At 35.0% G+C, this 13,797-nt stretch overlaps 1 protein-coding gene across 4 annotated transcripts in view; it reads left to right on the top strand.

Moving 5' to 3' along the window:
• Positions 1–13,797, top strand: part of LOC129751682 (rho GTPase-activating protein 190) — a 161,871-nt gene that overhangs the window by 14,641 nt on the left and 133,433 nt on the right. For all 4 annotated transcript variants that reach the window (XM_055747363.1, XM_055747357.1, XM_055747350.1 and 1 more), the window contains exon 2: positions 12,536–13,565. The gene's annotated coding sequence lies outside the window, so the exon portion shown is untranslated. The remainder of the gene's footprint in view (positions 1–12,535; positions 13,566–13,797) is intronic.

Below are 13,797 nucleotides of genomic sequence, written 5' to 3'. Positions count from 1 at the left end.
ATATATGTTGAACATTTAACTGTAACTTTTTTACTGAAATAAAATTCACACTTTTCTGCATAACAAAGCTAACCATCTACTAAATGGGTCATTTCGTTGCTTGCGTTGTCTTTCTGTTTTTCAAAATATGTTTGATAAATTAATAGATGTGGAATTTACAAGAAAACGAATAATTTTTTTATCCTACCAGGCTAAAGATATTCACAATATCAGGAATCATTATTTATTATTCCTTCGCGTTTCAAAGTGTCATCATTCTTCATTCTTAAGAAGCCGGATGATGCAGGCCCGCCAAATCACTAAATATGCACAGCTTTCATAGCACGATGTTCATCGTGGATTCTGCTGAATATCTACAAATTGGTGAGTTCGTTCCATTATGGTTTCTTTTCTTTTATATATCATCGATCTTTTTCATTGATTACAAATTCAAAATAGCTTAACTCTATAAAAGAGGAATTGTGGGGGGTTGGATAGGTCATCAAATGATCAAAAGACTGATATACAATGGATTGTGGGTTCAAGCCAGCCGGAGTATCTCGTCAAATTTAGAATCATGTGAAGGTTACTTTTCAGGATTCTTTATTTGTGTCGAACAGTTGGAAGGGAGTGAGATGAGTCAAACCTATCCCAAACCAGTGGTAACGGACCCCTTGGTAGTGTTGCAAATATTGTTGATGAGTTAAGCATAAACAATATTTGAATATGCGATCAAGACTTCCCGTACCGACTCGGGTCGAAAGACCTATCAGCCACTGGTGGGTTCCCATACATACATACATACATACATACATACATACATACAAACAAACAAACAACAAAGCTTAACATCTACTGAATGAACCATAAAAACGTTAAGAATTTTTTAATGCAAAAATATTTTATTTTGCAAGAAATAGATTTGTGTAAATTATGGATGAAATCACTTTTTTTAAATTATAAATATATTTTTCAATTGTTTACAGAACTGAGTCATGCAAAAAAATTTTTTAAAAATAGTTGTAGCCTGAACTTAAAATTCAATTAAAACTACAAAATTATAAATTACAATTACAAATATAAGTTTACTACGCTATGAAAATCAAAAATAATTGTTTCTAATTTTTAGATTTAAATTTAGATTGCATTATTTTGAATTCTTTATGCATTTTGTTTAAATATTAATTTCCAAATTGGAATTCCTTAATTTGAAATAAAAAAATACAATGGGTGAATCTGAATTAATTAAATGTTTTCAATTTTCCTTCATCTCAAACTTTAATATGCTGTTAAATAATCTCAAAAAATGTTAAATCAAGATGATGCAACTCGTTGTCCATATTTTTTTTTAACTTTCAAAGTCAAAATATAGATCATGATTTCCATGTTCTGCATTCAAGTACATCGTGGACTGCAAGCAAAAAATAGTAGGTATGAGTTTTCACTGTCTGAAAGTTAACTGTGCCAAAACTCCAAAACTCAATTGTACGAATAACAATTATAACAACGTTTAAAAAAATTTATTTGTTTTTTTTTTTAATTATTGAGCTTTTCAATATAAAAAATCTTTACTGAATATTGAAGAAAATTTTTACTGAATATTAAAAAAAAATCTTTATTAAAATTGGTTGATAATAGAAGACAAGTTTTTCGGAAAACGGTATAGGGTCAACTGAGGTTATTATGAACAAAGATTTTTTTTTTGGTCTTACCTGTTCATAATTACTTTGATGAATTTGGGGTAATAATGAGCGCTGTTTAGATTCTTGTTACGTATCAATTTTTAGTGTTGGCAATATTTCTAGATAAATCTCAACACTGGGTCTAGATAGGAGTAATGGTTTTTCAAAATTTACCCTTAATTAGTCATGGGAAATTTTTAGATTCACAAAGGAACAGGGAATCATGTCCTTCAATCTCATATGTACAGATTTTTAAAAACTGATAAAGTTATGTATAGCGGTTTATTCTCAACATCTTGATGATTATTGGTACACATTAAAACATTAAAGATAATTTGGCTCGAGAACGGTAGTTTTTTTTTTGCGGCAGCATTTTTCTTCGGCACTACTTAAATTACATTTTTGTTTTCCTTTATTAGGATTTTTTTTGAAGTTAGTCATTGTAGTGAATAATTAACCTAAAAATAATGAAAATTCTTGGTGTGTTGGGAAAATATCTCCAGATGAAGTAGAAAAATAAGAGTGCCAGCGCCGAAGGTTTTTCTTCCGTCGATTGCTTGGATTTTCTAAAGGCGGAAGCAGGTCGCGGATGAAGAGGTTTTGTTCAACAAAGGAATCAAATCAGCTAAGTATAACTTAGAGCATTGATCATTTTCAATTTCATTAAATAAAATAGTAAAATAGCTCAACTCTATTATTGGGATTCGTGGGGGGTAGGACAGGGCATCAAACGAGCGGAAAACTGATATACAATGGATTGTGGGTTCAAGCCAGTCGGAGTATCTCGGCAAATTTGGGATCTTGAGCAGGTAACCTAGGTACCTTTCCAGGATTCTTAATTTGTTTCGAACAGTTTGAAGGGAGTGAGATGAGTTCAACCTGTACCAAGCCAGTGGTAACGGACCCCTTGGTAGTGCTACGAATATTGTTGATGAGTTAAGCATGAACAATATTTGAATGTGCGATCGAGACTTCCCGTACCGACTCGGGTCGAAAGACCTATCAGCCACTGGTGGGTCCAACATACATACATACATTAAAACATTAAAGATAATTTTAGATAATCAAACAATGCCTAAAAAAAGTGTTCATAATTACCCGGTACTTTGAAAAACATGGGGAAATTATAAACAATCCTCTGTGAATCATAGAGATAACTTTTTAGTAAAAATTTATATATACACTTGAAGATGCATTTATTACCGAATGTAAAACCTCTGGAAACAACATTTTAACTGAATTTACTGTGACATGATTGAACGCCCTCAGAAAAGTTTCGAATATTCAGAGACGTGGATTTTGTGAGCTGTAGTAACGCACTTGGTATCTGAAACATATGAAAAAAATGATAGAATTTCACATAACGAATGATTGTTTGAAAAGTCCTGACACACCATTTTTAATTTTTTTTTGTAAACATGATTTAACCCAGAACGATTTTGTGTAGGATGTTTTTTTATCCTTTAAAAAATGTGATGAAAACCTTAAAATAGAATCAAGTTGTCTTAGTGTTCAATGATTTGAGTGTCATGAAACAACCAAGTCAATTAAATAAATATGTTGAAAATTTTGCTATATTCCGACGAAAATAGATAATAAAAGACTGGAAAACCTTGAATTTTTGGCCGGGAAAACCGGGAAAAAACTGGGAATTTCAAAATGAAAATGTTGTGGCCACCCTGCAAAGGGTGGTTTTGTCCGTATCGGGTTCGTCTAGTAGTAAGTCTGAGGAATTCCTGCGTCCGAGTTGATCTTACATGAGCGTTAAACGGAAGTAACGACAATTATTCTGGGCAGTCCACATAATTGTATGTATGTATGTATATGGAACCCACCAGTGGCTGATAGGTCTTCCGACCCGATTCGGAACGGGAAGTCTCGATCGCACACTCAAATATTGTTCATGCTTAACTAATTTACAATAGTCGCAGCACTACCAAAGGGTCCGTTACCACTAGCTTCGGACAGGTTGGATGGACTCATCTCACTCCCTTCAAACTGTTCAAACCAAATGAAGAATCCTGGAAAGGTACCTAAGTTACCTACTCAAGATCCCAAATTTGCCGAGATACTCCGGCTGGCTTGAACCCACAATCCATTGTATATCAGTTTTCCGCTCGTTTGATGACCTGTCCTGCCACCCCACGAATCCCCAAAAAAGAGTTAAGCAATTTTACTATTTTATATAATGAAATTTAAAATGATCAATGCTCTGAGTCATGGGTGGCCAACATTTTAAACAAGCAGGCAAATTTTGGATATGAGATTTGCTCGCGGGCCTAACAAGTAATTTTTCTTTAATATTCCAGGAAAAAAAAACAGAATACGTTATGAAAATTAAAAATGCCTGCTTCAAGTACAGGTTTATCTTAGTAAGAAATTTTTTGCATTTTGCATCTTTTTACGAATTCTTTTGAGCGATTTACTGGTCTCCGGTTAAAAAAAAAGGAATGGCATTGTTGCAAAATTGTACTGTTCATAGACTGTTATCGGCATTTAAAAGATTAAGTAACTTATAAGCACGGACCTCATGAGCTCTTTCGTTGAGTTGATTTCCTCAACCTAAACTAATAGTTCATTGTAAACGACAAGCTGCGTTGAAGTTAATAAATTACAAATTACGAACCAAAAAAAAAAAATAACAAATTTTAAATACATTCGTACCAGAGCTTCGAGTTTTCTAATAATAAACAAATGTTGAAAAATGTTGATGGATTTTCGATGTTTTTAAAACAAAATTTTCTTTGTCTTCTCTTGTTATCCAAATAACTTTTGAAAATACGTAAAATTTCATTAAATAAACTTGTGCTTTTTTTGGCAAACTATAGAACATTTTAAAGATTTTGAAAACAATGCTTTAAATTCAATTAACAACTATTCAGAAAACCGTGTATAATTTTGTTATCTGAGAAAACTAGTCACAGTTATTTGTTTTTTGTCAATTTTTAGCAATCCTGTAAAAATGGTAAATTTGACGGAATTTCAGAAAACATTAAAACCAATTTGAATCTCTGATATTTTTTAAAGCAAAATTCGAATCGTGTCACAGTCTGCATCAAAATCGTTAAGTGAGTTGAAATCTTTGAGGGGGGGGGGGGGGGGGGCGGGGTAGGGTCTAACGGGTAAAAAAACTCCATTTTCACGATTTTTTTTAGAGCTATCGTCCAAAAAAATGTATTCAAATTTTTTGCATTATACAAAGATTGATAAAAGAACATTTAGTTATTTTTTCGTAGAAAAATATTGAAAAATGAGCCGGTGACGGAGCACTTTAGATGTTTTTCTGGACCCCAACGTTTTTATTCAACTTAAAAAAAAATTTTATGAAATTTTTGTGGCTGTTTGAAATAAAAACTACGATTTTTCACGAAAAAATTTGCCATTTTTTATCAATAAAATCTCCCCAAAGTAAAAAAAAAAAGAAAAACGTTGGGGTTTGGTATTTTATATGTAGAAAATATGTTCCAAATTTGAAAAGAATCGGTGAAGTAGTTTTCAAATGACGATGTCCACGGGCTTTAAAAATGTGCTTTCGAGAAAAACGAGTTTGAAGTTTCTGCTCTCTCTCTCTCTCTTGCAGTATTAGATGAGAAGAGATAAAGGCCTATAATTTCTACAGTTTTGACTTGAAAATTTAACATAACATTCTTGAAATGTTTTACAATAAGAAAATAAAAAAATAAAAAAATCGATTTTTTGAAAGTGTTAGACCCCCTTAATATCAAATACTCGAAGACATTCTTGAATGATGTTAGAAATAGTTGTAATCTTATATATTCCAAGTTCTAAAAATTGCAAGATTTAATTTTTTAAGCATATCTCTGAAACGAATATATAGCAAATCAGTTATGTCAGCGAAAATGCTTTTCCCCTGAGGATGTGTCAAATTTTGTACAATTTGAGGATTAAAATCTTTTGATTGAAATTTTAGTTGATCCTTTTTTCAGCGACGGTAACCTTTTTGAAGAATTACTTTATATCAAACCAAGGAGATTTAGGTACATTTATTTCAAATGATACAGTGAGCGCAATAAGAATAGCATCACTATGCGTTTTGCTTGTTAAAATATGAATGTTTGAAAATAACCAAAATGTTCTTCTATAAATTGTTTTGAATTGTTTAACGGATAAATCAAGCAGAAGTTTACTTTTTTTGGACGTTGCAATTGGCGTTGAGGACCAAAACTATGGAAAAATGGGTGCGAAATAAGAATAGCACCACTTGTATTTTTTTAACAAAAACAAGATTATTTCTAAAAATTTACCGTGTAAAAGTGAATAATAATGCTTCTACGAATTATTTGAATAGGTAACTGTATTTTAAGGAGTTTTATAGAATTCCAAAGATTTTCAAAGGTTTAAAACCTGTGTTTTAAGAGATGTTCTTTTAGAACTAAGAATTTTGATATTTGAGCTGTAATTCTTTACCAAACTACTTACTTTCTTCATTAAAATGACGTGAAATAATGAATCAAATATTTTGGGTTTTTTTTTATCAGAAAAACGGTTGGAATTCAATCTTAGTTTTTTTCCAGTAAAAATCACTTTTTTCAGTCTCAAGTCATAGATGGCAGCACTATCTTGCCGTTCAAACCAAATTAAATCTCAATATTGATTTTTCAGGTTTATTTAGGCCCATATTCATCATTTTGAGGTAGTTTTCCAACACAGTTTTGTTGGAGTTCACGCTGCAGAAATCTTTTCCGAATTTGCAAAAAAAAAATCACCAGCACAAGAATATACCACCGCCAAAATTCCTGCTCATCTCAACTTCCGATTCAATTTCAAATCATACCAATAATACTGCTAGTTATCTGGTTTACCAAGCTCCATCGGAAAACACAAAATTATTCTGATTATTGGTCCAAGAAATTCACATTTATCCTTGATGAAATTCTTATTTTTTGATATTGCGATCTTAGAATTTTCAAGGCGGTCACACGGTACCAAGTACTTATTTCTTGACCAAAATCTTCCTGCACACCTGAATTAATCCCAGATATTCGAAAATGGCCATCAATACGGTTCAATTGCAAGATAGTGCTGCCATCTATGACTTGAAACTAGAGAAATAGCCTTTGACTATTTAAAACATTAGTATTTTTGAATTTTAAGCCTGTTTTTTTACTCAAATTCAACCTCAAATCTTTGTTTCGTCAATTTGCATCATACTTATGAATGATAATGAAGAAATAAAGCAGTTTGATAAAGTATTATAGCTCAAATATCATATTCCTTGAGAGGAGCATCTCTCAAAACCCCCTTTTAAAACCTTTGAAAATTTTTGAAATTCTAGAAAACTCCTTAAAATACAGTTACCTATTCAAATAACTCGTATAAGCATTAGTATTCACTTTTACACGGTAAATTTTAAGAAATAATCTTGTTTTTTTTTTTTTTTTTGAAAAACACAAGTGGTGCTATTCTTATTTCGCTCACTGTATAAACCAAGGAAAACTTTCAATTCTGAGAACATGGTAATTTCAAAAAGTGCTTCGCAGGCCACAAAAAGACAGCCGCGGGCCATCCATGCTCTAAGTCCTAAGTTATACTTAACTGGCGATATGAGTTTGACACTAAAGCCAACCAAATTAAAACACAACAACAACAAGTTATACTTAACTGATTTGATTCCTCTGTTGAACAAAACCTCTTCTTCCGCGACCTGCTTCCGCCTTGAAGAAATCCAAGCAATCGGCGGAAAAAAAACCTTCGACGCTTGAACTCTGTTTTCTACTTAACCTGGAGATAAAGCTTAATGCATTTGAGGCCCTCAGAGCCCAAGATAGGTAGAGAATAAGGTAAAACATTGCGCTTAACCTCAATCGACAGAGCCGTGTAAACGCAGGTTCAAAAATAGTTATGGAATTTCGAACGATATGTATGGGATTTGAAACAAAATTACAATTTATGGAAAACTGAGATGTCTTATTGTTCAAATAAGTATACAGTCGCATTCTTTGAAATAACATGTGTTGAAATAAGTAAAATTTATGTTCTAATGCTTTCAATATTCTGACTACGAGATAGTTTTTTTTTGGAAATTTAGCAATATTTCTGCAAAATATTCGAATTTCGGAAAGCATTTTTGCAAATATAGTGGTAAAGATATGCTAAAAAATGACTTGTTGCAACTTGTAATGAATGCTACTTTATTTTAGGTCCAACAAAATTTAAAAACAATCAGTTATTAGGAATTTAGCAAAAAGCAATTTTTTTAATTCAATAAAAAATCCACGTAAAAATTATGTTTTTCAACCGCATAAGCGCTTAATGAATTGTAAATACATTGGTTAACATTTTTATATTTTTTTTCAGAATTTTAAAATTAGTAGTTTTTCTAGAAAACCAATAGTTTAAAAAAATTCCATACATTTTTGTGGAATTTCTATAACTATTTTTTGGTTGGCCTACTAATACATATGCAAGCAACGGAGTAGCATACCTAAAGAATCTAGCTATCCTGCTCAGAGCCAAAGGGGTATAAGTGACATAATGGTCGATTTTGAGTTGATGATGCCGATTTTTCATATTTAAAACTATATTTGATGATTTTTTCCGAATTTTTGAATTTTATTTACATACTTTTACGTTCCAATGCAAAATTCAAATTTTCGAAAAATATATGGAAAATTGCCAAACACAACAATTTAAATCGAAATAAGCTTTCATGCACTTATACCCCTTTGGCTCCAAGGGCCTCATTTAGAAATATGACAGTTACAAAAGCGCGTATCTCAAAAACCATTCGTTTGGTCTATGAATCTTTCTATGAAGGAAATGAACATAATCTTATGATAATTCATGAAAAAATTTGAAAAAAAAATTTATCATTCTTTGTAAGAAAAAACTCTACTTTATTCTCGGTATCTCCCATCTGCCGGCGCACACTTTTTTCGGTCATGATATTCATCAGTTTTTCAACTTATACTTCGTATAATCTGTTTTTTTAGGTGGATGCATCCTCCTCCTTCAATTTCTGCTACTTTTCGGTCCAATACTTGTCTTCTAGAAGAAACTGAGTGCAATTTGGTGCATACAACTGTTTCGAAATTAACAAAACTTGATTTTTTTTTACCAACTTAAATGCGTTTTTAATGGAATGTCTGCTGGCAAAATCTGACAATAACGAAGCAAAATCATCATGATATTGAACTTCAATTATAATCGGATAGTATAGACCGTAGGTTGCGAAATACACATACAATAATCGAAGTTCATAGGTTGACGTTTACGAGTGAAAGATATGATATTACATTTGGAAATATCAGGTGCCATACCATTCTGATAACACCACGTTAAAATTGAATCGATGTTTTTTTTAGGAGAGCACAACAGTCAACTAGTGAAGCTATGGCACGAAAAATTTTGAGATCGTCGGCGTACAACAGCTTCTCCGATTCAATAATAGCGCAAAGATCGTTGATAAAAAGAACAAAGATCAAAGGTGAAGTGATTCGAAAAGGTGTCGAGTTCACGTTGTTCAGTCGTACGTAAGCAGTCCGGTCTACGAGATAAGAGTTGATCAATTTGCAAAGCCAATCAGGTAGTCCTATCCGACGCATTTTTTCGATGACAAATTTGTGCGGTACTCTATCAAATGCCTTGCTAGTCTACTAAAACTGCATCGACTTGTTGACGTTTGTCCAGCCTAGCAACCAACTTCGAAACGTACGTCATGAGATTGGTGATCGTAAATCTACGTTTCATGAATCCATGTTGATCTTCAGAAATACAATAATGCACCGATTGATAAAGCACCTCATAAACGAGGCTCTCAAATACCTTAGGCAAACAGCTAAGAATCGAAATCCCTCGGTAGTTTTCCACTCGATGCAAGTCGCCGGATTTGGGGATTGGTGTGATCGATGCGATTTTCCATGCGGTGGAAAAAGTATCTTCCATTTACGATTGATTAAAAATAATCTACGGAAAAATTGGTACGGATAACGGATCGGCGCATTTCTGAACCAGATTTGGAGGAATACCATCTGGTCCAGGTCCTTTTGTTTCATCTAACGTAGACAGCTTCCGGAAGACGTCGTTCGAGGAGAAATTCAGCAGAGAAAGATTGAAGTCACGATTCGGCAAGCTACTTAGGTATGATTCGCATAAAGGTGGTGAGTTAGTGTTAAGCACGCTCAGAAAGAATGTCGAGAATTGGAATGCAACGATTGCATTGTATTGTGTATGTGGTCACTTGAGGTATACTCTGAGTACCTTTTCTTTGTGGCACGTATTACCAAAAAGAAAAGGGATCAATGCGAGCGTTATCCTCTCTAAGTTACGTACCTCAAGAAACTCAGTCATATCATGGCCGTTGCGGAACCTTTTTCTCGCATTCCTCAGACGACTGCGGAGGGTACGAAGTTCGGGGTTTAGCCAAGGTTGACTTATTCGAATAACTTCATTCAATTTTCCATAGAAAGCTTCCACCACGTGATCGATTGACCCATATAAAATACTTGGCCAATCAACAGCAGCTCAAGACTCATTCAGAGAGTCCAAATCGCATCGTTTGAAATCGAAAACCAATTCGTCTAGCATTAGTGGTGGCTATTCATCTTCAACATAAACATCATAAAAACAGGAGGATGATGTAAGTCGACATCGAGTAGAGGCCTCGGAGTACTGAACTACAACATAACTATTTGAATATCGGTCGTAAATTGTTCGATTTGTGTCGCATTGAATAAAATTGTTAAATTTGTGTCGTATTTCACATTGATAATTAATGTATGGGAGCCCATTACAGGGGGAGTCGTTAAATGCATTCATTCTTTCGTTATGTAAATCTTATGTATAACGTTTTTCATGTGCCCGATTTCAAATTTCTTGAAAATAACATGAATCAAGCTTGATTTATGTTGTTTTTTTTTAATTTTGGGACAGCACAACACCCCCCCCCCCCTCCCCTCTTGTCGAAATATGCAAGTAAAACCAAATTTAATGAAAAACATCAGAAATTTCTTGAATTTTGACATATTTTATACTCGAGTGTTTCCAGCAATCATGATCACGGTATGGTTTGACCATGCTACCAAAGATCAACCGGAAAGTACCAGAAGTATTTTAATCGAAACGGGTGCACTGGAACCTTGAACGAATTAGGCCCGTTCGGGCAGTATATTTAAATCGTGAATCCGACTTCACTAGTTGCTTCAGGTACAGCTTCACTACCCATAAGTAGTTTGTGTTATTTTGAAATAAAATTAAAAAAAAACATACGAAAATCTTTGAAATAATTTATTGATCGCAGCGCACTAAATTGGACTGCGCACTCATGACCAGGCTTGTAAGTGGTCACCATCGTTTGAATTTTTCCGGAGACAACCACCACACATCGTTTGTGACAATCGTGGAGAGCGCAATCGTTTGATCGGAGAGCAAAAAAATGTCAAACGAAATTTTGATCTTTTTTGTGGTTAGTCGTTTGACTTTCATCCCTCTTGCGTAGATAATCGAGATAATCATTCCACATTGTTCGACCAACACATCCAAACATCACCCGGCGCTGCAGAGTGACGAATTTTTTTTCAACAGGAGGAAGTGAATAGAAAAGATTGCATTTGCTTATTGAGTCTGTAAGTTCTGCTGCGTGAAAGAGATAGGCGATGTCGTAAACTGTCGGGAATGATGGTCGTTTGACCATCAAATTATCCCTCTCGTGTACCAAGACACGAAATTTCGTTCGACAATCACACAAAGAAGAATGAATGTCGTTTCGTTTGATGGTAGTCGACTGTTCGGCAAGTTTTCGGTCGCATTCGTTTGATGGCACGAACAATGATACTGATAAAAGCAGGCTGTGCAACTGTCAGAGAAAATGTCGATGGTTTACAAGTCTGCTCATGACTGCGATATTTGTGCGAACTCGTTCATTCGTGCGACCTGTCAAATCAGTGTAAAATCTGTCGGAGTTCTACACGCTAACCGCTTTTCAGTCAACCTTCGTACGGATAACTGCGACTGCAAAACATTGCACGAAATCCAATTTTCAATGAAAGAGATAATAAATCAAATTTTTTGTTGCTTGACGCCATCATTAAACCAAGATGGCGGCTTCCGCTTTTCTTTTCAAGCTTCGAACGACTGTCTATCTCAGTAAATATCTACAATATGGGTATTGGGTGAAAACTCAACAAATCAAATTTCGCTATCTGACGCCATCTTGAAATCCATGATTTATATATTTCCAGCTTTGTAAAGGCTTTGGTGATCATAATATTACAGCATAATGATTTCATCGAAGATTAAAACAGTAATGATGACGTTTCTAGAACAGGGCCAAATAGCCAGAATTTAACTTTATTAGAGTTCTGGTTCTGGCAAATAATTTAATTGGGTTCCGATTCTTATAACTGAAAATAATTTTCTCCTAAATGCCATAAAAATCAACAGATTCCACCCACATGATAGCAGTTTCGGAAAAAGTTCTCCGCCCCTCAAAACCGCTTGATCGAATCACCCAAGAGAGAATCATTAAAAAGAAACATCACCAGTGCAGCAGCTGTCACTTGCAACTTCTGCTGGGACCAATTCCGGGCACGAGAACCCATAATAATAAGTACACAAAGAGTAGAACGTGAATGGCAAAACAGCAATTTCCCAAAAATAAAATATTTATCAAACTGAACCAAAAAAAAAAAAAAATAACACGAAGACTGGGCATGGGGGAGAGAGTGTGTTGCATTCAAATTCATTCGGTCCCCGGACGAAAGCTTTCGCGCACTACATTCTGAAAGGATTGAAAAATGCAATTAATTGATTGGTGTCAACTGGCGTTATTTTATTCGGGTTTTCGCTGCGTTTTATTTGACTATTTTCCATGTTAATTTATTTTAACTTTTTTTTTCTTTTTTACGTCATTTCAGCTTCCAAAATGCCAGTGAGTTTTCAGAATCCAGGAAGGAAGCGTCAAAGTAAAAAGTCAAAAATATTATACCAATAATTATGCTGTAGACAGCAGAGCGTTGGTAATGCGAATGGCAGCGAGAAAAATCCAGTGAAGTTAAATTCATACGAAAAATTTATCAAAAAAAAGAGGCTCAATACTTCTGGGAACAAAAAAATAAAAATTCTACCACGTGTGCGGTGATTGAAAGTTTTTCGCCACATCCATCGTCGTGTGTCCCTCAGCGCGTTGATTTGTGCACAAACGGGGCTTTTCTCGAACGTTTGTCAGTGTATTTGTGTGCGTAGGAGTGTAAGTGTCTGCTAGTTCGAGGTCGAATCCGTAAATGTGAAAGAGGAGAAAAGTGGTTTGGTTGCATCAGCGGAAAATCCCGAGAAAATTTTTGCCTGTTCCACTTGGGAGGGTTCTTTCCGCCGTTACATTTGATCGGTCGGTTAGTGAAGATATAAAAAAAGAAGGCGCAAGAGAAGGGGGATGAGAAAACCTTTCTGCACTCCCAAACTTTCTCCTTTGACAACGACGACGCCGGAAAGCTAATGCGCCAAAAAATAATACCGAAAAGAATATCCCGAAAGTGACAAAACAACAAGTGAGGGGGTGGTTAAAGGGAAAATACGACACAATAGCTGGCCCACACTAGCAGCAAGAATAGTAACAACAAAATTTCCAGAGCAGGGAGTGAGCAACAGGAAGAAGCAGGTCTGGTTGGAGTTGAAACAGGAAGGCAAAGGGCTACGAAAATACTGCCAGTCCTAGCCAGCCAGCCAGCCAGTCAACCGCTTTTGAGCCAAGCTGTTCCTAGAAGCTTCGGCTCACCCACAATCCCACCCACTTACTCGTCCTGCTGCCTGTGGTGGAAGTTTTCCCATTTCTGTTGCTGTTGCTGCAAGACAACTCGGCACTGCACTCCTGCAGACCATCAGGAGGAGCACAGTGTCAGAGACGCCAGGCCGTACACCCGACGACTCTGGATGGGCGAACAAAAAAGGGTAAGTTTGTGCTCGCTTTTATCCTTTTTATTACACGCGCGCCCTGGCAGTTTGTAGCACGGGATCATCGGACCCCCTGGCTGGCTACACTTCAACGGTGGACCCGGCATTCTGGGCAAATTTGGATTGAACAATTAAACTGAAATGCACCTTTTATCGTTTTTTTGCACACTTTCTATATGTTTCCCATTTAATGTTTATTGATAGGATTTGGGGTTCAAAGTTTTAATTT

This window comes from Uranotaenia lowii, chromosome 1 (assembly GCF_029784155.1).
Source record: "Uranotaenia lowii strain MFRU-FL chromosome 1, ASM2978415v1, whole genome shotgun sequence".
Lineage (NCBI taxonomy): Eukaryota > Metazoa > Arthropoda > Insecta > Diptera > Culicidae > Uranotaenia > Uranotaenia lowii.
Note: the sequence above shows the minus strand (reverse complement) of the source record. Positions and strands in the feature narration are given on the sequence as shown.